Source organism: Lissotriton vulgaris, chromosome 3_1 (genome assembly GCF_964263255.1).
Source record: "Lissotriton vulgaris chromosome 3_1, aLisVul1.2, whole genome shotgun sequence".
Taxonomy (NCBI): domain Eukaryota; kingdom Metazoa; phylum Chordata; class Amphibia; order Caudata; family Salamandridae; genus Lissotriton; species Lissotriton vulgaris.
This window is the reverse complement of record NC_141689.1, coordinates 1080060477-1080085252: the sequence shown is the minus strand read 5'-3', so window position 1 is coordinate 1080085252 and position 24776 is coordinate 1080060477. Positions and strand designations below refer to the sequence as shown.

Sequence of the window (24776 nt, the reverse complement as noted above, 5' to 3'; positions counted from 1 at the left end):
ACAGGCTGGCTTCAAGCCCAATGGGAGGGAACGTCCCCATGAACAAATGAAGGGCCTACTCATTTCCCTGAGGATACCGGTGGGCGGGCACACTGTGGAAATGTTTGCAGTAGGGCAAACAGGAACTACTGAAAATGCTGGTGCAGTTGCCCCTGGGAACTTTCACTCCCTTGATTATGGAGGAGCTGGGAGTCAACCACTCTCTAGCTAGTGCTAGTCAATAATGTAGTACCGCAAAGCACCCTCCTCAGAGCACTTTCTAGACCTGCAGAAGGTCAGAAGAGGATTGAACACTTCTTGCTGTAATCTTAGAGAAGGTCGAAAGGACTGCCTGCTTGGTCCTGTACCCAGGACAAATAAGCGAACTCCAAGAATCAGAGGGCTGACCTCCTGTGAACAGGGACACAGCAAGTTGAAGAACTACTTATATCCTGAAAGACCAGTTGCCCTGTCACAACTGGACCTTCACTGGACCCTGCACAAGTCCTTTGCTAAATCAGACTCAATTGACAAAGTTGTAAGGTATGTAAAAGAGACATTCCTATCAATTGTACAGATTATATTACAGGTTAATTGCAAACATTAACTATTGGTAACTATAATAATTTTGTTTCAGCCATCTCCTAATTTTAATATCATAATACATTTAAATATTACATAGTTGTATTTTAGACTATTATATACAGAAATATCATCTGACATAAATATTGTGTCCTGAATGCTGTTTACAAACATATCGTCCTATTCGGTGTAGATTATCTTTTATGAAATGCGAAAGGGCAATAAAGCAACTCAAAGAAGGCAAAATTTTGTAGAGACACCATATTTGTGTCAGATAATATTCCTACATTGATATTCTCGCAGCAGTTTGGTTTCTAAAGGAATCTTGCAGGTGGAACACAAATTCTTCATTTTTTGCAGTATGTAAGAAAAATCATAAAAGAAATAAATTAACAATCAACTGCTACAAAAGCTATAATACGAGAAGAGCCATGTTCAAAATTCTGCATTAATCAGATAATAATCTCAGCGCACATGCACAGACTAATGTTCACAAGAGATCTGACACATGATGTCACATCTTACTAATGGTGAATGAATAGCTTATTTAATTAAATAGAATTAGGGCTAGATGTACAACTGTTTTGGCAGTCGCAAATGGGAAATCAGACACTCAGGCAATCGGCCCATTTGTGACTGCAAAATTGGTCTACCCTATGTACAAACCCTATTTTGCGAGTCAGTAACCTTTTGCTGACACGCAAAATAGGGTTTGCAACGCGCTATTAGGAATTAGTGTGCCAAGAGGGTCCCTTCCTAATAGCAAGTCCCAATGGTATGTGTTATATCCTCAGTATTACATTTTCTTGTAATCAGCCTAGTTCCTCCTAGCTGCTCAGCCAGAGTGAGATATGGTAACGGAATGTTGGTGTGCCTGTGATGAATGGAATGCCTGGGTGCCTGTGTGGATGAGTGGTGACAGTTGGAGATGGCCTGAGCAGCTAGGCAGGCTGCTCCTGGTGGGGCTGGTACATGGCTGGTACCTGACTAGAGCTGGCTGGACAGAGACTGATACTACCCGACATGGAACCAATAAAGAAGACTTGAAATATACAACATAGCTACCAGTGTCTCTATGTTCGAGGTACAACAGTGTATACAATTGTTTTGCAACCACAATTGCGATTGCAAAATAGTTTACCACCTACTTCAAGTAGGTGGTACTCCACTCGCAAATGGGAAGGGGTCCCCAGGGGGACCGCTTCCCCTTTATGAATTGATGCAAAAATATTTTTTAAGAGCAGGCAGTGGTCCGTGGGACCACTGCTTACTCTTGAAAAAATGAAACAGAAACGTTTAATTTTTCTTTTTTAAATGCATCCCGTTCTCCTTTATGGAAAAAAGGGCTGCATTAAAAAAAACTGCTGTAGTCACAGACATTGTGGTCTGCTGACCCCACAGGCTACCATCCCTGGGAGTGCTAGCCATTCCCAATGGGGTCTCAAATTGCATCTGCCTCATGAATATTAATGAGGCATGCAATTTGCGACCCAATTAGAAATCTCAAACTGTGTCTGAGACACTGTTCTAAATTACAGTTTGTGAGTCGCAAATTGCGAGTCACAAAACAACGCAATTTGTGACTGGAAAATTGTAAGGGTCATACATCTATCTGGCCTATAGTCTTGCATTGTGAAAAGTTTACATTAGTTGCAGTTCTTAACCCAAATCAGGGCTCTCCTGATAATTCCAGATTCCCTATAAAAGCGTCTCTTTTAACTGTCCACAGCCATAGCGGACCTTGTATCGGACCCCTGGCATAAAGTGAATGGTCTTATTTAGGCTCTGGCATTATTTGGCTAACCTTCACAAAATTTCCATAAAGCAGAAAAAATCTCCCTGATAGAAATGTTTTGCTTGAACCTGTCTCTTCTCAATATCTTGCATCACATGTTTATTCAGGATATACCCTAATGTGAATATTTCACATATGACGTTGGCACACAACATGTTCACGAATTTGATGCATTTCATGTCATTTCCAGGAAATTTCGCAAAAGATGTATAGATTTTGTACACCCCCAGGACATCAGATTTTGAGGTGTCTTTAGTTAAACCAGTGTTTGAAATGGAAAAATGGAAGTGCAGGTACTCTGCACTAGAGTACCTGCTCGTTTCTGAGATGTGCTGGTACTCTCTAATTAAAAGTATTACATCATTCTTGAGAAGTGCAAGTACTCTCCCTCTCAAAATAAAAAAGTGCTGGTACTCAGTACCGGCCCGATTAAAGAACTGGCTATAACCATAGCACATTGTTTAGACTCTGCCATCAGTGCAAAAACAAGCAACACACTGGCTGCCTATGTACCCTGTACTAATATAATTAATATTATCAACCACTATCTAGCTGGACACAAACTAGATAGATAACCCCTATGGAATTGTAAAAATAATTTACACAAATGATAGTGTATTAGCTCCAGGGTCGGATTGGTATGGCGGGCACTCACGAAATGGCCGAAGGGCCAGTAGCCGAGTTCCAGCTGTGGGCTGCTTTTTTGGGCAGCCTGGGGCTATCTGAGCTCTTAGGATGCTGCCAGTGGCCCAGAGGGTGCCTGAGTGGCCTTTCTAGAGGCAGATGGGCGGAGGTATAACTCTCTTTCTCTCGCTGGGCCGGCCCATTAATGTATGCTGATTGAGCGGGGACAGGGGGCCTGAGCAGAAGTGGTCTCACTTGCATTCATGTGTGGCTCAGCAATGTGAACTAATCTGTGCAATTTTTATCTAAGTGAAGTTAATAAAGCATGCCCCCCACCCCCTTTCTTTTTATAACATTTCGCCAAAGCAGTGTTTTGTGGAAAGACAATACACAAATGTGGGCCACTTTTTTGATCCCAACCCAACCCTGATTAGCATATAATTGGAGGAGAGCGCACATTTTGCTTGCGTCTGCAGTTGCTGTGGCCACCAGCGCTTCGTTGTTGGTAACAGTGACTGTAACACAGTTTAACTGTGGTAGTAATGCACTTAAATCATGAATACATTTTTTAGTGTGCATGTGCCCTGTTTTGCTCCTACGTGTAAACCTCGCAAAAACAAACATCTCACGCTCCTGGCAAAACTATAATGCCACTAGGGTTTTTCCTGCATGATCGGGTCTAAATCACCACAATGACAACTGTAAAATATACTTGGGTTTACACATTCGGTGTGAAATGTAAGACTCTATAAAGATGCCTTTTGGGGTCAGCTATGTATGCATATGATGCAACAATATTCTCGCCACATTCAAATCCTGAAGATCACATTTCATTATTGGCTACAAACTGTGAGTACAAACAGTCAGTACAAATATCGTAAAGAATGCCATAGTCAGACAAGATGCACAAATGGTAAATACTCCCTGTTCTTGCAGCAGCCCAGCATGAGGGAAACCCATAAATATGGCTAGTAAACACAAGGCTGTTTGCACTGCAACAAGCAGAAACTGCAAGTGTGATATCCTTCTTTGTAACAGTCGAGGCCCAGCCTGGCAGAGTCTGCTTGAGTTCTTTCCAAATACGATTATATGCATCATGGATCCTCTGGGGAGTGCTTTATGCACCTGTCACTCCAAGATGAGGTCAGAAAATAAATGCCCTCTTACTGCCACATGTAAAAGCCATCCATCAGGCGGGGCGACGAGGAGTTCTCTTTTCCATTGTATGTAGGCTCTCGAGCCAACAGACCAGCCACCACAAATCACCTTCGGCAGACTAATCGCTGCACTGATTTGCTTTACAATTGAGGTTGAATGCATTTAAGAAGAAGAGCGTTCACTCCCTCCATTTTTGTTTCAGTAGGGAAGAGTCACTTTTAAAAGCCATGAGCTACTTCATAAGCTGAGGTTCTGTAGTCTGAATGAATAAAATCACTTCATATAGCTGACTGATGAACCCTCCCAGGTAAAATCTACAAAATGTAATGGTGAGGCCGGATTTTGAAATTGTAGTGTAGTAGTTGTATCATTTTTTTCTTTAATTAGAACATCTAAACCTCTTCCAAAAAGTCCACCAGTTAGGCCTCTTATAATATTTTGTCACGGGTTACCTGTTAAGATCTGGTTTTGTTGTTATTTTTTGTTTTATGCCTATTGGCATTTGATGACAGTAGCTGCTGAAAGGTACTCAGAATTACAGCAATAGACAAGATGCAAAGGCAAAGCCTTACCTTTGAAACGCCTTAGTTGACCACTTGGAGTCTTTGCCAGCGTTTGTTGACATTGCTGAACAGCAATGGTAAAAGAACAAGCTTAGATCTGGGCTCTAAAATGCCATGCACTTTGCTGTGACAATGCTTGTTTTCAAATTGCATGTGTGTGTGCATGCATCAAGACACATGCCTGGCAATTGTAGTGACTTTGGACGATGAGCGCCAGGACCACACGGTTGTGGACGAGATTAATGAGAGAATTCTGTTACCATTTGGGGAGGTGTTAAGCTGTTAGAGAAGAGGATGCTGACAATTAGTACTGAAGAGTGCTCTCATAGATGAGTTTGGCTTAACCACTGAACAGTATAGAATACAGTTCAGAGATACCCAAAAGACACAGACTCAGGACTGGGTTGACTTTGTAGATTGTGCTACTAAGGCTCTGGAGGCTGGTTACTGGGCAGTAAGGTGTGTCTTTATACAGGATTGTATAACTTGATGTGAGGGAGCAGATCCTTAATAACTGTCAGAATCAGTTGTTGCATCAGCACCTGGTAGACTCTGATCTGACCTCTCCCCAAGAATTGGGAAAGAAGGCAGACAAATGGGTCAGAACCAGGGTGAAGCAGAAGGTACAGAACCAAGGTGGTGACCAGAAGAAGAAAGATCCTAATAAGGGTGGGGAGAAGGGTAAAGACCAGATGTCTTCACAAGGCCCTCAAAAAGCTTTTAATGGTGGGGATTCCCAATCTTCCAAGAAGAAAGGCCAAAAGAAACCATGGTGCAAAATCTGTAAGCGGAACAACCATTGGACTAGTGATTGCACTAGAAATAAAGACTCAATTCCAGCCACCATTCCCCTAAGGCAACTGTTCCCCCTAGTTCAGCTCCAAATGGTGGTACTCAGTAGAAGGGTACAGTAGGTTAACCCTGGGTACTGTGATGAGCTCTGGCCTAGTCAGAGTACCAACTCAGGCTGTCCTGACCTGTGATGGAGGCATAATTATGTCCTCCTGTGTGAGTCCCAGTAATTTGGGCAAATACAGACAGCAGCATTTGATCAATGGAAAAGAGGCTTTGGGATACAGGGATACAGAGGCAAGTGTCACTATGGTGCCACAACACAAGACCTTGTGGACTCTGGACATATCATACTTGGTGAACTTTACCAAGTGACCAATGCTAGCAATGTCAGGACCAACCATGCCCTGGCAGTTGTTAATTTCTTCTGGGGAGGGGTAACTGGCCTTAAGAAAGTTGTGGTAAGTGCAGACCTCACTGTTGAACAGTATAGGATTAAGTTCAGAGACACCCAGAAGGCACACACCCAGGACTGGGTAGATTTTGAAGAAGTTGCTATGAAGGGTCTGGAAGGCTGGCTTCGTGGAAGCAAGGTACAGGACTATGAAGGATTGTACAATTTGATCATTAGGGAGCACATCCTTAATAACTGTCAGAACCAACTTTTGTATCCGTACCTGGTGGACTCTGATCTGACCTCCCCCCGAGAATTGAGAAAGAAGGCAGACAAATGGGTTTCCACCAGAGTTAAGCAGAAAAGCCAAGGTAATGGAGGTGACCAGGAGAGGTCAGATTCCTCTAAATCCCAGGATAAGGGTGGGGACAAGGGTAAAGATAAAAAAAGAGTCCTCACAAGGGCTCCAAAAACCTGCATCTGGGGGTGAGTCCCAAAATTCAAAGAAAGGGAGTAAGAAACCTTGGTGCTACCTTTGTAAGGTGAAGACCCATTGGACAGGGGATGCTGATTGTCTGAAAGCCAAGGAAACTACTACTACTACTACTACTACTACTGCCACTACTACCACTGCCCCTAAGGCACCTGCTCCCATAGCACAAGTACAAGTGGTAGTACAGCAACCAAGGGATTAGTGGGGTTAATCTTTGGGTCGGTGATGGGTTCTGACCTAGTCAGAACTCCAGCTCAGGCTGTTCAAGTCTGTGATGGTGGCATGGACCTTGCTTCCTTACTAGTTAGTCCCACTAACTTGGGCAAGTACAGAAATCAGCCTTTGATAAATGGAAAAGAAGCAATGGCTTACAGGGGCCAGTGTCACTATGGTGACAGAGTAACTTGTATCCCCTGATCAGATCATACTTGGACAAATGCACCAAGTCACCAATGCTAGCAATGTCTGGACTGACCATTCCTTGGCAGTTGTGAACCTCAGCTTGGGAGGGGTAATTTGACCTAAAAAGCTTGTGGTATCTCCAGACCTACCTGTAGATTGTTTATTGGGCAATGATCTAGAAACTTCAGCTTGGGTTGAAGTGGAGTTCAGGACTCATGCAGAGATGATGGGCATCTCTGCCAGTGTGTTTTCTGACACCAGGGCGCAGGCCAAACAGCTCACCACTGACAAACACTGGATCCTGAAAAAATGGTCCAGGTGCTTCCCAAGATAAGGAACAGGAAGGATAAGGAATTGCTCTCCTCACAGACTCTCAGTAAAGATCAGGCTCCTGAGGGAGATGATCTTTGCCCCTGTGAAGGAACTGTCCCAGAGGAACTTGGGCCTGACCCGGCAGAGTTCTCGGGGGCAGGAGGCCTTCCAAGACCGACTTGAGTTTGGAGCAGCAGTCCTGCCCCTCTCTTGAACCCCAAGGAAGCTAAGTTTGAAGGGGGTGTGCCGTTCCTGGCTGGGCGTGGGGGACATGGAGGTCTTTCTTCCTGATGCCCTAACACACCCCAGGGGATGTCATGCTTCATCATAGACCGTTTGCCCCTCGTCAGGCTGGCACTGTAAAGCCTGACAGGCTCCCGTAAATGGGGCTCTTTATCAGAGATCTTTTCGAAGAAGCCGTTAGGTGCGCACGGGTGTGGGGGCTGGGTAGTGCACAGGAGAGTGAGATGACGTAAAATAGGTCTGGAGCAGTCCTACTTAGGTCAAGTTTAATCGTTTAGGTAGCTCTAGCTGGGTTAAAAATAATGTGAGTGCCCCTATGTGGGAGTAATGTTCCTAAAGGGCTGTCATGTTGAAGTTGGTCAACATGTTTTGTGCCCAGATTGCCCCTAACAGGTCAGTTGGGACTTCATCAGGACCGAAGTAACTAAATGTGAATGGTGCACTACCGTCTGTTTTTTAAGTTCTGTGAGTTAATTACCAGTTTCAGTAGGGAGTAACTTAGTAGTCTTGTACTGGGGAGTACTGTAGATCTGTGGGAGAAGGGGAGATGAAGGGGGAAGGGTACAACCAAAGGAAATTAAACACAAGGGCGATAAAAACAAAAGCCAGAGGTGTGGCAACATTTTCATGTAGAAATACAATGCCAGCCTGACTAGGGGCACACAGCCTATGATGAAGCATGACATCCCCCGGGGTGTGTGAGGGCATCATGAAGAAAGACCTCCATGTCCCCCACGCTCAGCCCGGAATTGCACACCCCCTTCAGACTTAACTTCCTTTGGAGCCATTGTGCAGGACCTCATAACTCAGCTCCCTGACCCTCTCTTGTTAAAACCTCCCTTGAACCCCTCAGACAGCAAGCTGCTGCTGAGGAAGCAGGGAATATCAGTGGGTCCCATAGGATCTATTGGGAAGATTGACTCTTGTACTCTAAGGGTAGAGACCATAAGCCTGGTACCACCAAGAGGTATGTAATACCCCAGAAGTTCAAAGGTTTCCTCCTCTCCCTTGCAAGTGATATTCCGCTTGCAGGAAACTTAGGGCAAAGCAAGACTTGGAACAGGCTTGTCCCTCACTTTCACTGGCCCCCCATGTGAATGAAGACACCAAGGAGTTTTGTCATTCCTGTACCACTTGCCAAGCCAGCACCACAAAGGCCCCCTTAATTCCACTTTCAGTGGTTGGTGTCCCCTTTGAAAGGGTAGGGATTGACATTGTTGGTCCCTTGAACCCTCCAACTGCATCTGGACACATTTATATACTAGTGGTGGTGGATCATGCCACTAGGTAACCAGAAGCTATTCCCCTTAGAACTACTACAGCCCCAGTAGTGGCCAGGGCCCTTCTGGGAATCTTTCCAGAGTGGGCTTCCCTAAGGAGGTTTTAACAGACAGAGGTAGAAAATTCATGTTTAGTTATATCACTGCCATGTGGAAAGAGTGTGGCGTAAGCTACAAGTTTACCACACCTTACCATCCACAGTGCAATGGGCTTGTTGAAAGGTTCAACAAGACCCTCAAGGGTATGATCATGAGAATCTCAGAAAAACGTAGGCGGAAATGGGATGTATTTGCCTCTAGAGAGGTTTCTTAGAAGGGGGTTGGCTACAGCCCATTTGAGCTTCTATTTCCACATCCAGTTAGGGGTTTCTTGTGTCTAGTGAAGGAAGGTTGGGAGCAACCTCTCAAACTTCCTAAACGGGGCATTGTGGGCTATGTCCTTGGCTTGTGTTCACTTATGCCTGACTACACGAAGAAGGTCAGCAAAAACCTGGAGGCCAACTAATAACTCCAAAAAGCTTGGCATGACCAAAAGGCTGTCTTGACTGTTTACCAGCCAGACCAGAAAGTGTGGATGTTGGAGCCTGTGGCCCCAGCAGCTCTACAAGACAAGTGGAGTGGGCCCCACACTATACTTGAGCAAAAGAGTGAGCTCCCCTACTTGGCGGACCTAAGTACTCCCAGAAGTCCCCATAGAGTACTTCATGTGAACAGCCTGAAACCTTTTGTAGACAGACCTGACATGGGCTTGTTCATGGCAACTGATAAGGGACAGGGGAAAGAAAGTGACCCTCTCCCTGATCTCCTCTCTCAGCACACTAAATGCCAATACATACACCCTGATGATGGGTCAGTTGATGGAGTAGCCTTGGCAGGCAGCTAGCTGATTGCATGCAGGTCCTCAATCAGTCCAGATATATGTTCTCCCTGACACCCAGTCTAACCACCTGGTGTACCCATGAGGTGGACATAGGTGAAAGTCTGCCTGTTAAGAGTAAAATCTACAGACAGCCTGACTATATCAGGGATTGCATCAGGACAGAGGTCCAAAAGATGCTGAAATTGGGGGTCATTGAGCCGTCAGATAGCCCCTGGGCTAGTCCAGTAGTCCTGGTGCCAAAGCCTCACAACAAGAGTGGAAAAAGAGGGATGAGGTTTTATGTGGACTACAGAGGTCTCAATGCAGTCACTTGGACTGATGCCCATCCAATTCCCAGGGCAGATGAACTCATAGATACTTTAGCCTCAGCCAAGTTTCTGAGTATATTTGACCTGGTTGCTGGCTACTGGCAAATCAGACTAGCTAAGGATGCCAAGTCAACAGGCATTTGCAATGCAATAGGTCTCGCATTTGCGAAAGTTTGAGCTATTGGTATTGTAAATTACAATGCCTTTATTTACGAGTTGGTTTTAAAAACAAATATGTAAAAGGCATTGTCCTTTACAATGCCAGTAGCTTAATCTCTCGTAAATGTGAGACCTATTGCATTGCAAATGCTTGTTTTATTTACAGTTGCTTCCCATTCCTGAGTTTTGTTTTGGAGTGGCCACTTTTCTGAAACATGCAGTACAGTGCAGGCATTTCTTATTGTTTTAATTGGCAGTATTTGATTTGCTAATCGGGACTGAATTATGCTCATCACCCGTGAAGGGTTGTATTTTGTTTACTCCTGCCCTTTATATTTATTGATGTGTTTATGCTGGTTATGCTAAATTGTTGGACATCGCAGATATTGAATCAGATTCTTTGATTCACGGTCCTGACTCAATATTTTGCACTTTTTTTGGCTCATTTTTAAGGTTCTAGTATTGAATTAACGACTACTTTTTATGAACTTATTTGCTGTATTTCAATTATGCATTTTATAATTCTATGTGATTTTGCTTTTATGTTTTTTTATATGAAACGAAATAAAGCTGATGATGCCAGTGTCAATGCATTTTACACAGAGATGCAGTAAATTCTGTGTTGGAGATCTGGTCTGGTATATAAAGTATTCCCCTCGCTGAATTTCTGGGGCTATAGAATCCACTTTACAACCAAATAAAAAGGAAGGGGTTTAAAAATGAAAAATAAATAACAAATAATTATTTTTGTGGTGTTTCCGATGCTGTCTCACTCTTAAACCAACACAACACCACCCCAGACATGCCCTGCTCAACTGTGCATCGCAGAAAAACTATGTGAATGGTGACTTGCTGAGAGAGGACAAGGTCTTTGAGGGGGTGAACGACTCCATAATTTTTCCGAAAAATATTAAAGTCCTAGCATCTTTATGATCAGCTACTTCCGGTCTAGTTTGTGATGCACTAATCGAAACCAGTCATGAATCTGGGTGTGCAAGAATCAAAAGTACCAGATTCACCATTAAATTATTTTCTCTTTTTGCTCCTGTCACCAAATTTGGGTCTCCTTTGTTGTTCCTACAGTCCACCGTGTAAAATGTGTTGTGCTAGCTTTTAGGGGGAAATGTGCGGGTTTACAAGCATCAATCAGCCAACGTGCAAGGACCATTACGTTTGAATCTGTTACATGACATAAATGCAAGGCCGGCATGTTTACCTTCTTATTCTGTAACTTTGTGCAGCAGACAGTTTGTAAAATGAACTCAGAACTAGCCCAGTCGTGCTTAGCTTTTAACTCTCTTTAATCAGCCCAACGCAATTGCTTTCTGACACTGCAAGTATTATACAAATCTGCTGTACACGCAATTAAAATGATGTATCGCATGCATTATAGAAGGAAAAGGATGAGAGTTTATTCTTTGTTTTCATTTCAATGCGTTTAGTACATGGTGGACACAGGTTGCATCGCTGTATATGCATCAGGTAGTGGCACGCTTCTCAAGATGACAACACTCGCTTTGCATAAGAGAAAGGCCCTGTGTGTCGCTCTGACAAAAGGAGGAAATGAACAAATGAGCACTCCTGGCATGCAGCCGGGTGGAGAGCTGTGTGCCAGCATTTCCAAAGGCTGCTAAACCGCCGGTTAACCTTGCACGCGAAGGGTAATGTTACGATGCACAGTGCAGTGATCCCTGACCTGTGGGAAGGTGGCAGACGGCTCCAGCCTGCTGGTCCCTTCCAACCCAGCATCCTCGGGAATTTCCATGAAAGAAGCGGGCCTGCTCACACACCTCCCACCTCTGTAACTACTGTGAGTTCTTTCCCACAATCAAAGCACCACGATCGCCCACCTGCGAAGCCGGTACTGGTAGCTACCGATGCACACCTAAGGGCGGACCTTGCACTGGGCTCGCATCGCACCGCACCAGTACATGTAATCGCCATATTGCAGCGACAGTCACTTTCCTGTTGATGCTCAGTTACCTTTTCAGCACTTAATAAACGATAACACTTGAAACAAGACGTGCGCGTGAGGAAAACTGCCGTGGGGCGGGACTTCCGTTTCCTGCTGGAAGCCCGCGCCCACGGATTGGCTGGCTAGGAGAGGAGCAGTGGTGACGCGGGGCTCCCATGGCCAAGGGAGAGCCCCGCGGTGGCGGCTGAACTCCAGAGTTGCGCCGATGCGGTAAGTGTGGTTGGCGGCAGGGGAGGGGAGGGGAGGGTGGGTGTGCGCGTGTGTGTAGCTGTGCGTGTGTATGTATATGTGTGGCTGTGTGTCTGTTAGCTGAGCGTGTGTATATGTGTGTCTGTGTATCCCGATGCATTGTGCCTGCGTGGGTGTATGTGTGTGTGCGCATGCGTGAGTGTGGCTGTGTGTGATTGAGAGAGGCTGTGAATCTGAGGCAGGGGATGTGCACGGCGCTGTGCACGCCCACGAGGAGAAATCGGCGCTCGTGCCCATCCCCTGTCTCAGATTCCCAGGAGACGGGCGGCTATAGTTGTCGAGCTGGACTTCAGCATGCTTCGCATGCTTTCTCCAGCTCGACCTAAAAACAGCATTCTCAACCCCTAGTGGGCATTACCAATTTATTGTGATGCCCTTTGGTTTGAAGAATGCACCTGCCACATTTCAGAGGTTGGTGAATAAAGTCTTAACAGGTCTGGAAGCCTATAGTGCAGCATATCTAGATGATATAGCTATCTTTAGCTACACCTGGGAGCATCACCTGGTCCACCTAAGAAATGTTCTGGAGGCCCTACAAATGGCAGGACTCACTATCAAGGCCACCAGGTGCCAGATAGGGCACAGCAAGCATTGTATACTTGGGCCACCAGGTAGGTGGAGGTCAGGTTCAACCTTTTGAGAACAAAATGCAGACCATTGTAGACTGGATTCCTCCCATTACCCAGACTCAGATCAGAGCTTTCTTGGGCCTGACTGGGCACTACGGATGATTTGTAAGGGATATGGGTCCATTGTGACTCCCCTGAATGATCTGACATCTAAGAAAATGCCCAAGAAAGTTCAGGGGACAGTAAGCTGTCAAAAGGCATTTGGTGACCTGAAGCAGGCCATGTGCATTGCTCCCATCCTGCAGAGTCCTAACTACTCCAAACCCTTAATTGTCCAGACAGATGCATCTGCAACAGGGGTAGGGACTGTATTGTCACAACTTAATGCAGGGGCCAGGATCAACCAGGAGCTTTTATCAGCAACATGTTGACCCCCAAGGAGAAACGTTGGTCAGCCATTGAGAGGGAGGCCTTTGCTGTGGTCAGTGCTGTGAAAAAGCTGAGGCCCTACCTGGTTGGCCCTCACTTCATTGTTTGGACAGACCACAAGCTCCTCTTATGGCTTAAACAAATAAAAAGTGAAAACCCCAAACTTTAGAGGTGGTCCATTTTCCTAAGGGGATGGACTATACAGTGGAACATAGACCTGGAAGTAACCATGCCAATGCAGATGGACTCTCAAAATAATTCCACTTAGAAAATGAAGACTCAACTGGGCATGGTTAGTCTCATCTCCTTATGTGTGGGGGAGGTTGTGTAGGAAAGTAGGATCTGCTTTTATGGTTACCCCCACTTTTTCCCTGGTGCTATGCTGTTTCTGCATAGTCTGACTGGGATCCTGTTAATCAGGACCCCAGTTTCTGTACTTTCTCCACTAAATTGGTATGGTAAGTACTTAGGTATATCCCGGATTGGACACTGGTGTACCCTTATCAGTCTCTAGTATGTGGTACTAAGATACCCAGGGCATAGGTACACCAGGGATCTCCCATTGGCTGAAGCATGCATTAAGCCAACCATGGGAGACCACTCCCATGGGTAACTACAGGCCTGCCATTGGAGCTTGTGTAAGCTGGTGCTAGCACGACTCACAAAAGTTATAGGTTTACCTATATCTAAGGTCACTGCATTTAAAACCTATGTCACCTCTAAGGCTGGCCTTACAATCCTGAAGGGAGGGTGCTTGGTTCTCAGTATGAGGGTGCCCCTGCATGAGCAGGACACCCCTACAGCCTAATGAGTCCATTCTACTGGGTTGCAAGTGAGACAGCCATTTAACATATAGAGGGGCACCAGGTCATTATGCAATGGCCATCTCGTAACTGGCTGTAACATACCCTATCATGTTTGGTATCAAACATGTTGGAATCATACCCCAACAACATAAACGGTGTGGGATGTATGATTCTATGCACTGTAAAGCTCCTCTGGGAGGCCCTCAGTGCTCCTGGTACCAGTCTTCTAGACCCAGACAGCACAACATGGCTGCTGCCGACCAGATACATGATTCTGCCCTCCTGCTTCTGAGCCAAGCTTGAGCAGGGGATGGCAGAACAATAGGTATTTTGTCACAGGGGAGTGTGACCACCTCCTAGACGGGGTTTAGTGTATTGGGGCCTGGTGGGAGCACTTGCCAGAGGCACTCAGTCTGCGTGAGGGGCACATTTTGTGCCCTCCTTGCATAGTCCAGTTCAAGCCAACTCAGGGAGCTGTTGGCTCCCTCCCTCGTGCGAAACTGGACAAAGGACATGGGAGTATCCTCCCCAATGTCCGTTCCCTCCCCTGGGAGGGAACCCTGAATCGTCCCAACCCTTTCCTTAGGGTACTTAAAGGCTTACCTGAGGGTGAGTTCCTAGATGCGTCGTGGGACGAGATTCATTTTGAAACACAACTTCTTCTTCAATCTTCTGAGCACTCTGGACTTCATTAGACTTAGCTCTGGGCATCAAGACTGCAACTGGGAAGACTCCTGCTGCTCCTGATCTCCTCTCCCTGCTTGTCTGCTGCAAAGTCCATGCCTTTGACCCATACAGGAACCTTTCAAGGCTTGTGGGTATCCAAGACACCTGAAGGACTCTCCCTTAAAGTAAAGGAATCACTTCCCTGCATCTGCAGGCACCGCAACTAAGCTGATGGGTCAGCTGATCCTGAGCACCCACGGACTCCAAAAAGCTCAGCAACACAGTTTGTGGTTTTTCACATCCCTCAAGGCCTGCCCTGTCCTCTTACCATGTTTGAGGCCAGTATCCCTCGTCTGAGTTGCAGGAACCGAACCCCTGTACACTGTGTTGACTTGCAGTTGCAAAGACTTGTTGGCTTCCTTCCACCACGATCTTCAGGCTCCAAATAGCCACAACCTCAAGCATCTCCTGTGACCAAGATCTTCATCCTCACTGCATCACTTGCATGGTGGGCTTGCATCTTTGGTGAGCTGCTCAAGGTCCTCTCGCGACTCCAGTACCTCCAGACCTTGGGTCCTCTCAAGGGTCTCCTTTGAATTCAGTGAACTCCCCTGATTGCTTGAGCCTCCCTGACACCCCTGCTTGTGGCAAGTTATCTGGATCTTGCTGGTCCCGACACTGCACCTTCTTCGCTTTTCAAGCTGTTTGCAGTTGGTGCTCCCAACGGACACCGACCCATTCAGCCCTCGACATCCAATGTGGGACAACTCATGAAAGGTTCCTGGTCTTCCACAGCATCACCTGGTCCTCACAGCTGCAGCTCCAAGGCCACCGTCATCTCTCCTGCAACACCCGACATCGGTGGGCATTCGTCTTCTGTGCCTCCTGGTCACTCCAGAGTGGCATAGATTCTGTCCCCTCTGCTTGCAGGTACTTCTCTCTCATCTTGAATCCACCTTTGGGTTCCACAGGACACTTTCACCTTCTTCAGAAGTGGCATCTTCCTGTAGTCCTCCATTGGGTTCGGCAGCGGTTTCCGAAGTAACTTCACACCTATGCACCCATCTTCCCTTTTGAAGGTATCCTGGTTCTTAGGGTATCCGCGGGTGGGGTGGCTCTCCAACCTTCTGTCTTCCACTGGATTTCTTCAGGGTCCACTGGGTAGGGTCCTTCTTTAAAATTGCAACCGTGACTTACCCATTGCCTTGCATAGAACTCACGGTCATGTTCCCACACTGCACACGACCTCCGTGGGGCTCCTGGTTAATTACCTTGGGTGGTTCATTTAGTCCCCGGCACTTCTACATCTTCTGGGTATAGTCTTGACTCGAGTCGTAGTTGGCATATCATTAATTTAGTACATGGTTTGGTCTACCCTGGTGACCACTGTGTATTATCTGCTTCTTACCTGTTTCTATTGCAAAGTATTGTGTGCATTGTGTATATCTCCAGTTAGGAGATATCTGTATGTGTTAGTGAGTGCTCTATAATAAATACATATTTTATAAATACACTGTGTGATTCTTTTTCACTTCATATATATCAATAGGATTATGTTCCAGTAAAACAAGCTGCTTTACACTCAGGGCCGGACTGGCTACCGGGCAGTTGTGTGTGCTGCTCAGCTAGGGGCTAATTTCTCTGTGGTGGGGGCTTATTTCGTTGATGGGCACCTGCGTGCGTTTGAAATAAAAAAAGCAAAACGAATTTCGTTTTGCACACGCAGGTCCCCATCAACGAAATTAGCCCCCAGCACGGCAGCACACACAACTGCCCGGTAGCCAGTCCGGCCCTGTTTACACTCCTTCTGGAATAAGCCTGAAAGCTGCTCTCCACAGCTACCACTTAGAGAGCTTTCTAATGATGTCTAAGACCACTAACATCACCATAAGGGTTGTCTGGATTGGTGCAAGGTGCCAACTTACGTAAGTGTACACCATATATCAAGCCAGCTTCTCACAGAGACCTTCGAGATTATGACATTTTCAATGGCTGCTTACAGGAGCACGAAGTATGCCTCAATTGCGTTCCTGAAACTGCCAACACCATTCGACACCGCTAAAAAGCAGAATATTGGACCTCATGGATCGAGGAGTTTGATGACTTCATGGTTCAATGCGCTGGAAAAAAGTAAATGACGAGAAAATGCTTATATATTTAAAGAATCTTGCTGGTGATGGAGTAAAAGAAGTGATGAAGAAAATCTTACAGACTGAGACAATCTGGTACTGTCAAATCAAAGAAGCATTAGGAACGAAGTTCAATCCAATGCCAAACGCTGACTATGAAAGGTACATTTTCAAAAAAAGAGAGACAACAAGTTGGTGAAACGATAGATGAATTTGTTGCGAGACTTGATGTTCTTATAAAACATTATTAATTTAGTACATTTAAGGATGAAGAAGCTATGCACCTCAGAGTCATTGATGGCTGTCTTTCGGACTCGTACAGAAGGTGCATGCTGAAAAACACGCTAAGTTTAGAAAAAGTGCAAATGCCAGCAAGAGCCAGGAAAAGAGCAGATCGGGAAGCTGTCGACATAAAAGCTGGAACAGCAAAGAGTGAATCAGCACTAATCATGAAGAGTAAACACAAGCACAAAGTAGATAATCATAAGTCACCATCCTCAAAGAAAGGAAAGCTGTGTTTCTGACACGGATTTTCATTTCCACATGAGGGCAAATGTCCAGCCATTGGACAGACGAGCAAAGGTGGTGTAAAGGAAAAACACTTCATAATGGTTTGCAAGGCAAAAGAGAAACAGTGTGCATCACTGAGAGACGAGAACATGGATGCCAGAAAGTTCCAGAAGCATCCTCGCCACACCTACAAAAACGAAAAGCACCCTCAGTTGCGACTGGTGGAAACTAAATGACGCTAATCGTCATCAAGTTCATCCAATAAATGTTTTTTGATGCCACAATCAAGTGACAGTGAAGAGGGTGAATGTGCGCTGATCATATCTGTCAAATAGCACCATGCACTATGGGTCTTGCTGTATGCAAAGAAGATGAACAAACAAAAAACAAGTAAGTCAACTAAACAAAATAATTCGTAGGTATACTGCCCCAAGATCACACTGTAGGTCATTGGTTGCCCCATACCATTTGTAATTGACAGCAGTGCATCGATTAACATCTTGCCAGTCAAACAGTTTAACAATTTGTCACCCGTGCAACAACACAATGCGTCCAACAGGAAGGTGTATAGATGGGCTGTTGGAAACAGTTGCAGAGTCAAGGATCATTCACAGTAACCTTACGATATAAAAAGACTTCTGTGCAAGCCCCAATTCACTTTCTTCAAGGTACTTTGTCCGGTATGTGTCTACACAGTTTTGCAACTGCTGCTGATATGGGACTAATATCTATCGATTGTAACCTCCATATGCAATCTGAAATTGTAAGTCTGTTCCCATCATTATTTCATGGCTTAGGAAAGCTAAAAACAATTAAGGTGCAACTTCACATCAACGAAGATATCTGACCTGTTGCACAGTGGCACTGCAGGATAGCATTTCACCTGCAAGAAGTGGTCAAAAAGGAACTACAAACGCTTTTGAAGCACAACATTGAGAGCTCTACTGGTCCCACGCCATGGGTGTCACCCTTAGTGCTAGTGCCAAAAAGGGACAGTGGAGGTGCAGGGCACATTTACATGGATATGTGCCAGGTCAACAAAGCAATCGAGAGAGAAAGACATCCGGATCAGCACATTGCAGACATGATCATGCAGCTGAACAAAGCCAAAGTTTTCTCTTGTCTTGACCTGAACCATCAACTCGAATTGGAGGAAAACTGTTGGTTTTCGCCGAAGGCATGCCAAAGGTAATCCCTTCTGCACCTGTCCAAGCCTGGAAAGCACCCAATGCCACAGACCCTGGTCCACATGGCTTTCACCGCTACAAAACCTGCATCCTCCACACCCTCAACGCTGGACTAACCACTGCCTGCCAACTTGCGTCACCGAATGACACCCAAGACCTGTTCACCTGCTGCAACTACACCCTCTCCTGCCTCCGCACACCAGACTGACCAACAGCACGGCCCCTAAAAACCAGACTTAACCGCCTCATCTGCATCAAACTCCACACACACGCCCTCAAGAAACATGCTGTGGAGATCTGGGACCTGCTTGACTCCATCTTTCCTGATGTCCCCTTCTTTACTGAAACCTGGATGAACCCCACCTCGGCCCTGGGCAACTCCACCGTTATCCCCGACAGTTACAATATCATCCACAAGGACCGAACCAACTGATCAAGAGGAGGCATTGCCATTGTGCACAAAAATACCCAACGCCTCACAACTAGCTGCGACGTCAACTCACCTGACATGGAGCACCTCCACTTCCAGGTGCAGACCAACCCGAAAGCCATGTTCCACATCACCCTTGTCTACAGACCTCCTGGACCTCGTACCCCCTTCACCGAATTCATAGCCGTCTTCATCACACACCATACTCTCGCCTCAACAGACTGCATCCTCCTCTGAAACCTCAATTTCCACCTTGACAACCTCAATGACCCCAACATCTCATCCCTACTGGAGAACCTCGCCACCATCGGACTCAAACAACTAGTCACCTAACCAACCCACTCAACAGGACACACACTTAGCCCCATCTTCTCCGCAAGCAAAAACATCTCCATTAGCCACACCTCCGAACTACATTGGACAGACCACCACAGCGTCCACTTCTAATTCACCTAACCCACCAAACACCACCATGCCAACCGTTACCCATGCAGAAGCTGGAACAAGGTCTCCCAAGACCAACTCGCAACCTCCCTCTTCAAAACCCCACTGCTGACTTCCACTGACTCCAGGCCTCAGCATGAAACCTCCACCCATGGCTCTCCAACTGCGCCAACACATTTGCTCCCCTCATGATATCCTCCGGCAAGCCGCCCTCCGAGAAAGCCAGCTGGTTTTCACCTACCCTACAAGGGTCCAGGCACACCTGCAGATGACTCAAGAGAAGATGGAGGAGCAGCAAGACCTTGACAGACAACGCAGCCTTCAAACCTACCATCACCACACACCACCACCTCTTCAGAACAACAAAGAAAAAACTGCCATACAGAAACGTATCAATGCCAGCGCACACAAAAGCAAAGAACTCTTCACCATGATCTAAGAATTTTCCAAACCCAGCACAGATACCACAGACATCCCCTCTCCCAAGATCTCTGCAACAACCTTGCCACCTTCTTCCACTGCAAGATCATAGATATCTGTGACAGCTTTACAACCCAAGACCCACCCCACTTGCAACCAATGCGCTCAAATGCTCCAGACCCCAGTCACCCTGCTCAACTGGACCACCCTCACCACTGATGAAACCCTAAGGATCATGAAAACCATGCACTCTTGAGCTCCATCGGACCCCTACCCCCACCACATTTTCAATCGAGCCGGTGCCACCATCACCCCCATATTCTCCCAAACCATCAACTGCTTCTTCGAGTCTGCCACCTTCCCTGAAGGCTGGAAACATGCAGAGATCAAGCAAGGCCCTGCTGAAAAAACCCTCTGCTGACCCGATGGACCTCAAGAATCAAGGACCCATCTCTCTGCTCCCCTTCCCAGCCAAAGTCATTTAGAAGGCCATCAACACTGTCTCCCACCACACCCTCTGCATAAGACTCCACGACACCGGCATCCACTGCAAAACCTTTTAATGGATCGACTCCTTCCTCACCAGCCGAACCCAGAGAGTCAAGCTCCCACCTTTCTCCTCAGAACCTATAGAGATCAGCTGCAGAGTTCCTCAGGGCTCCTCTCTGAGCCGCGCCCTCTTCAACATCAACATGGTCCCACTTGTTGCCATCATATGAAACCAGTAAAAAACAAATAGTTCCCTTAGTTATGCTGACTCCTCCAATCTTGGTGGGTATCTGCCTCACTATGGGTATAGGACTCTGAATTGTTCACACACAATCATCAAATATCACTGTTAAGGATACTTGGCTAGAAGCAAAAAACCCCAAAAAGCACTTACAATCTATAAAGTAAAAACATAACCAAAAGGAGTACATTCATCATTTTATTTATAGAAACATAGGGTGCAATGATAAACTAAGATCAATGAACAAGTTGCTAGTGTTCTTCAGTTCGTTATTCTAACACCTAACACAAATTAGATCTAGCTTATTTTGTTTAATATCGCTATAGTCCATCTCTCGGTTATACATTCAGTATTAAAAACAATTCATGCTACACATTGTGTAAGTGTAAGTAGTTAAAAAAAAATCACATAAACAAATATTAAAACAATGTCGACGCGTTTCGGTGGATCCTGCTGTGCGCACCACCTTCCTCAGGACGAATATAAAAACAATCTGTAAAAATAGAATTAGAAAAATATAGACCAAAGTCACTACTCATTTTTTGCAATTTTATCAAGCAGGCAATAAAGCATGCACATTCCTACCTCCTAACATTCTGACTTTACTCCTTGGTTATTCAATTAATTATTTTACTACGCATATACCTGTGCAATTGATTTGTTGGTCCCACTCCTAATGCCAGTATCCTTAGTTGCTTCACGTTATAGGGATATTCCTCACAACTCATTGACCCACTTCTTACTTAATGAAGGGTGGTCATCACTGTCCATTCCAATTCTCAAGTATCATCTTGATACTGAAACTCACAGCTCACATGCTTTCATCACTTATAAACACTTTTTTATTTATTTACACACCTTAATTCGGGCCGTAAAGTATTCCAATTTTTCATTAATCTGGTCACTTCACTTTAGTTCAGCTTCTTGGTCAGCTATTTAGAAAAATAGTACCGGACAAAGAACAAGGGAATTACCTTGCTTTATATTAAGTATTCACTTTAAAGTTGGTGCACTTACTCTAGACAGGGGCACTGCCTCCTTTGTATTTAACTGATGTTTGTTTGGTTTTCATTAGACGAGGTTCCAAATCCACACCACACTCTGTTCTTGTATATATTATCTCTAGTGTGTAAGGGAAGGGTTTAGTATAACTCTTCTCATAACGTTCTACTCATTCTTGAGTCTGTTGCTATCTACTCATATTCACTTACCACACACTTTGTTCTGTGGAGTATTGCTACTAGGGCTTTGTCATTAATTCCCGCCCAGTAGTCAGTCGTTGAGTGCTCAGATCGCGAATTTATAATTATCTCGATCATGAAGTGCCTGTCAAAGAAAGGGAAACTTGCTAAGTGTAACTCTCAGCATGCATTACACCAAACCCCCTCCTCTTTTTATTGACGGTATCTATGAATTCTCTCATTTTTACTAAAATGGCCCCCTGCTTAAAATATTGATCACATGTGTTTCTTCCTATTGTTAGGTCTAACTGTAATTATGTTTCTCGAGTAATGCGGTCCCTGGATGTTATGAAATTAACTAAATACGTAACGCTTTTTCTCTTATATACGCCCGCCTTGTTCTAAATTTACCCACTGTGATATGTTGCGGTGCGCGGGAAATCATTCAGATCGCCCATCTTTAAAAGCGTAACGCTTATCATGCTGCCTCGATAGTATCCGGGCTACACTAGTCTACTCCACGCATATACTTCAGCCAAGTCACACCACTGTTTCCATCGCAGTGTTATGCGTTGACTGAGTGTGCGAAGATAAAGTAAATTTAACAATCCCCCCTCTGCGTCGGGCATATCATGGTTCAAAAAAGTTTGCTCCCTAGGTAGTTTTAATGATGCACTGCATATATTAAATGCCATATTCTAGTGCTGGCATTTCGGGAATCTTTAATTTTTTAGGCTAGGGTGCATAATTAAATAACCAACCGCTCCTCTTTTAAACTGTCGGGAATTATTTAAATACCTGTTGCTTTCTTCTTGTCCGCCTTTCACAGTTCTGACTTCGGGATAAACACTTGTGCGTTCAATCTACGGCTTTTTAAACCATCCAGTTTCCGAGTTAATTAATTACTTCCGGGTCTTTAGCGGAAGGGACATAACATAATCGGAAGTATACTCTGTTCTAGTGCCACCCGTTTAGTGTTCATCTACGCTCTCCTGAGTTGGTAGAAGGGAATTCTCACATACGCGGCGGCCATCTTGGACTAGGTTTCTATAATGGCTCTATTCCTTATTATTCACCATATATCTCAATAATCGCATTTTCGGTTCCTCATATCTACTGTTTCACTTCAGGTTTAGACATGTTGTTTACAGATATAGATGAAATGCGATTGGAAATCCTATAATCTCTGTGTTCCATCAAAAGATTTTTATACATAGGTAAGCGAAACTCACTGGTTATATTCTGTTTATCATTTTAGTGCTACAACAGGAGTCCCAATCTCTATACATATGCTATTATGTTAAAACATCATGCTAACTAACACCAATACTTTCTTCTACTTCTCATTCATTAGGAGATCATACAGCTCTCCATCATTGGATCTATTGTATTTGAGTCAAAAAGTTAGTGGAATTCACTCCTCAAATTAATGGACCTTTTCTGTATTGGTTTAAAGCATTATGTGGAGTTGTCAACAGGGAGATGATTTTATCTATACAGTTTTTCCCACTCTTCACGATCGTTCAGCCCATGGGTATATGTTTTGAATTTACACATAAAACTGTTCTCTTATCCTACGTTTCTTTTCAATGTTTCCACCTCTTTTGGACAGCTCAATGCGTTCCAATACACACCAAGTTAGATCTTCTATTTTGTGTTTATTCTGTATCCAATGATCAGTTAGTGGGGCATTTTGTTTACTGTTTTTAATCGCGGATGTATGTTCATTCAAGCGGGTCCGCATTTCTCTTCCGGTCTCGCTCACATAACACAATCCGCAGGGGCATCTTATTGTATAAATCACATTGCTTGTTCTGCAATTAAACATTTCTTTGAATTGATGTTCTGAATTGTTGATCGTTATTTTCTCACCTCTTATTACAGTCTTGCAATTAATGCATCGATAGTTACCAATCACTTTACTCATCGTGTCTATCCTTAATTGATGGTTACCTGTTTTCTCTTTATATGTTTTAACTAGCCTATTCCTAATCGTTTTGTTTCTCCTGTAGGAAAACAGTGGTTTTTCAATCGTCCTAGATCTCTATCCTGTAGTAGCCGCCAGTTTCTATTAATGATATTCTTTATCTTTGTACTCACTGTGGTAAAGTGAAGTGACCAGATTAATGAAAAATTGGAATACTTTACGGCCCGAATTAAGGTGTGTAAATAAATAAAAAAGTGTTTATAAGTGATGAAAGCATGTGAGCTGTGAGTTTCAGTATCAAGATGATACTTGAGAATTGGAATGGACAGTGATGACCACCCTTCATTAAGTAAGAAGTGGGTCAATGAGTTGTGAGGAATATCCCTATAACGTGAAGCAACTAAGGATACTGGCATTAGGAGTGGGACCAACAAATCAATTGCACAGGTATATGCGTAGTAAAATAATTAATTGAATAACCAAGGAGTAAAGTCAGAATGTTAGGAGCTAGGAATGTGCATGCTTTATTGCCTGCTTGATAAAATTGCAAAAAATGAGTAGTGACTTTGGTCTATCTTTTTGTAATTCTATTTTTACAGATTGTTTTTATATTTGTCCTGAGGAAGGTAGTGCGCACAGCAGGATCCACCGAAATGCGTCAACATTGTTTTAATATTTGTTTATGTGAAAAAAATTTAACTACTTACACTTACACAATGTGTAGCATGAATTGTTTTTAATACTGAATGTATAACCGGGAGATGGACTATAGCGATATTAAACAAAATAAGCTAGATCTAATTTGTGTTAGGTGTTAGAATAACGAACTGAAGAACACTAGCATCTTGTTCATTGATCTTAGTTTATCATTGCACCCTATGTTTCTATAAATAAAATGATGAATGTACTCCTTTTAGTTATGTTTTTACTTTATAGATTGTAAGTGCTTTTGGGGTTTTTTTGCTTCTAGCCAAGTATCCTTAACAGTGATAATTGATGATGATGAACTTGTAGGACACCCCCGCGCCGCACGGCCACCAGCTGCTGCGTGTGCCCCCTTGCCTTGACTGCCTCGTTGCCTGCCTCGCTGCCGCTGAACACGCCTCCTCCTTGAGCGGCGTGGTCCGTGCTCGCCTGCCGGTTTCGCTTTGACTCTATTT

General features: G+C 44.7%; 1 protein-coding gene and 1 long non-coding RNA gene across 2 annotated transcripts in view; both read right to left on the bottom strand.

The window, feature by feature from the left end:
• The window catches only part of CDKL2 (cyclin dependent kinase like 2), a 446589-nt gene that overhangs the window by 306103 nt on the left and 115710 nt on the right, over positions 1 to 24776 (bottom strand). The window lies entirely within an intron of this gene.
• On the bottom strand, positions 20734 to 22573 carry LOC147727439 (uncharacterized). The gene is made up of 4 exons (XR_015309483.1): positions 22488 to 22573; positions 21720 to 21834; positions 21526 to 21630; positions 20734 to 21001 (listed from the first exon to the last, which is right to left on the bottom strand). It is a non-coding gene; the product is annotated as an uncharacterized LOC147727439 (long non-coding RNA).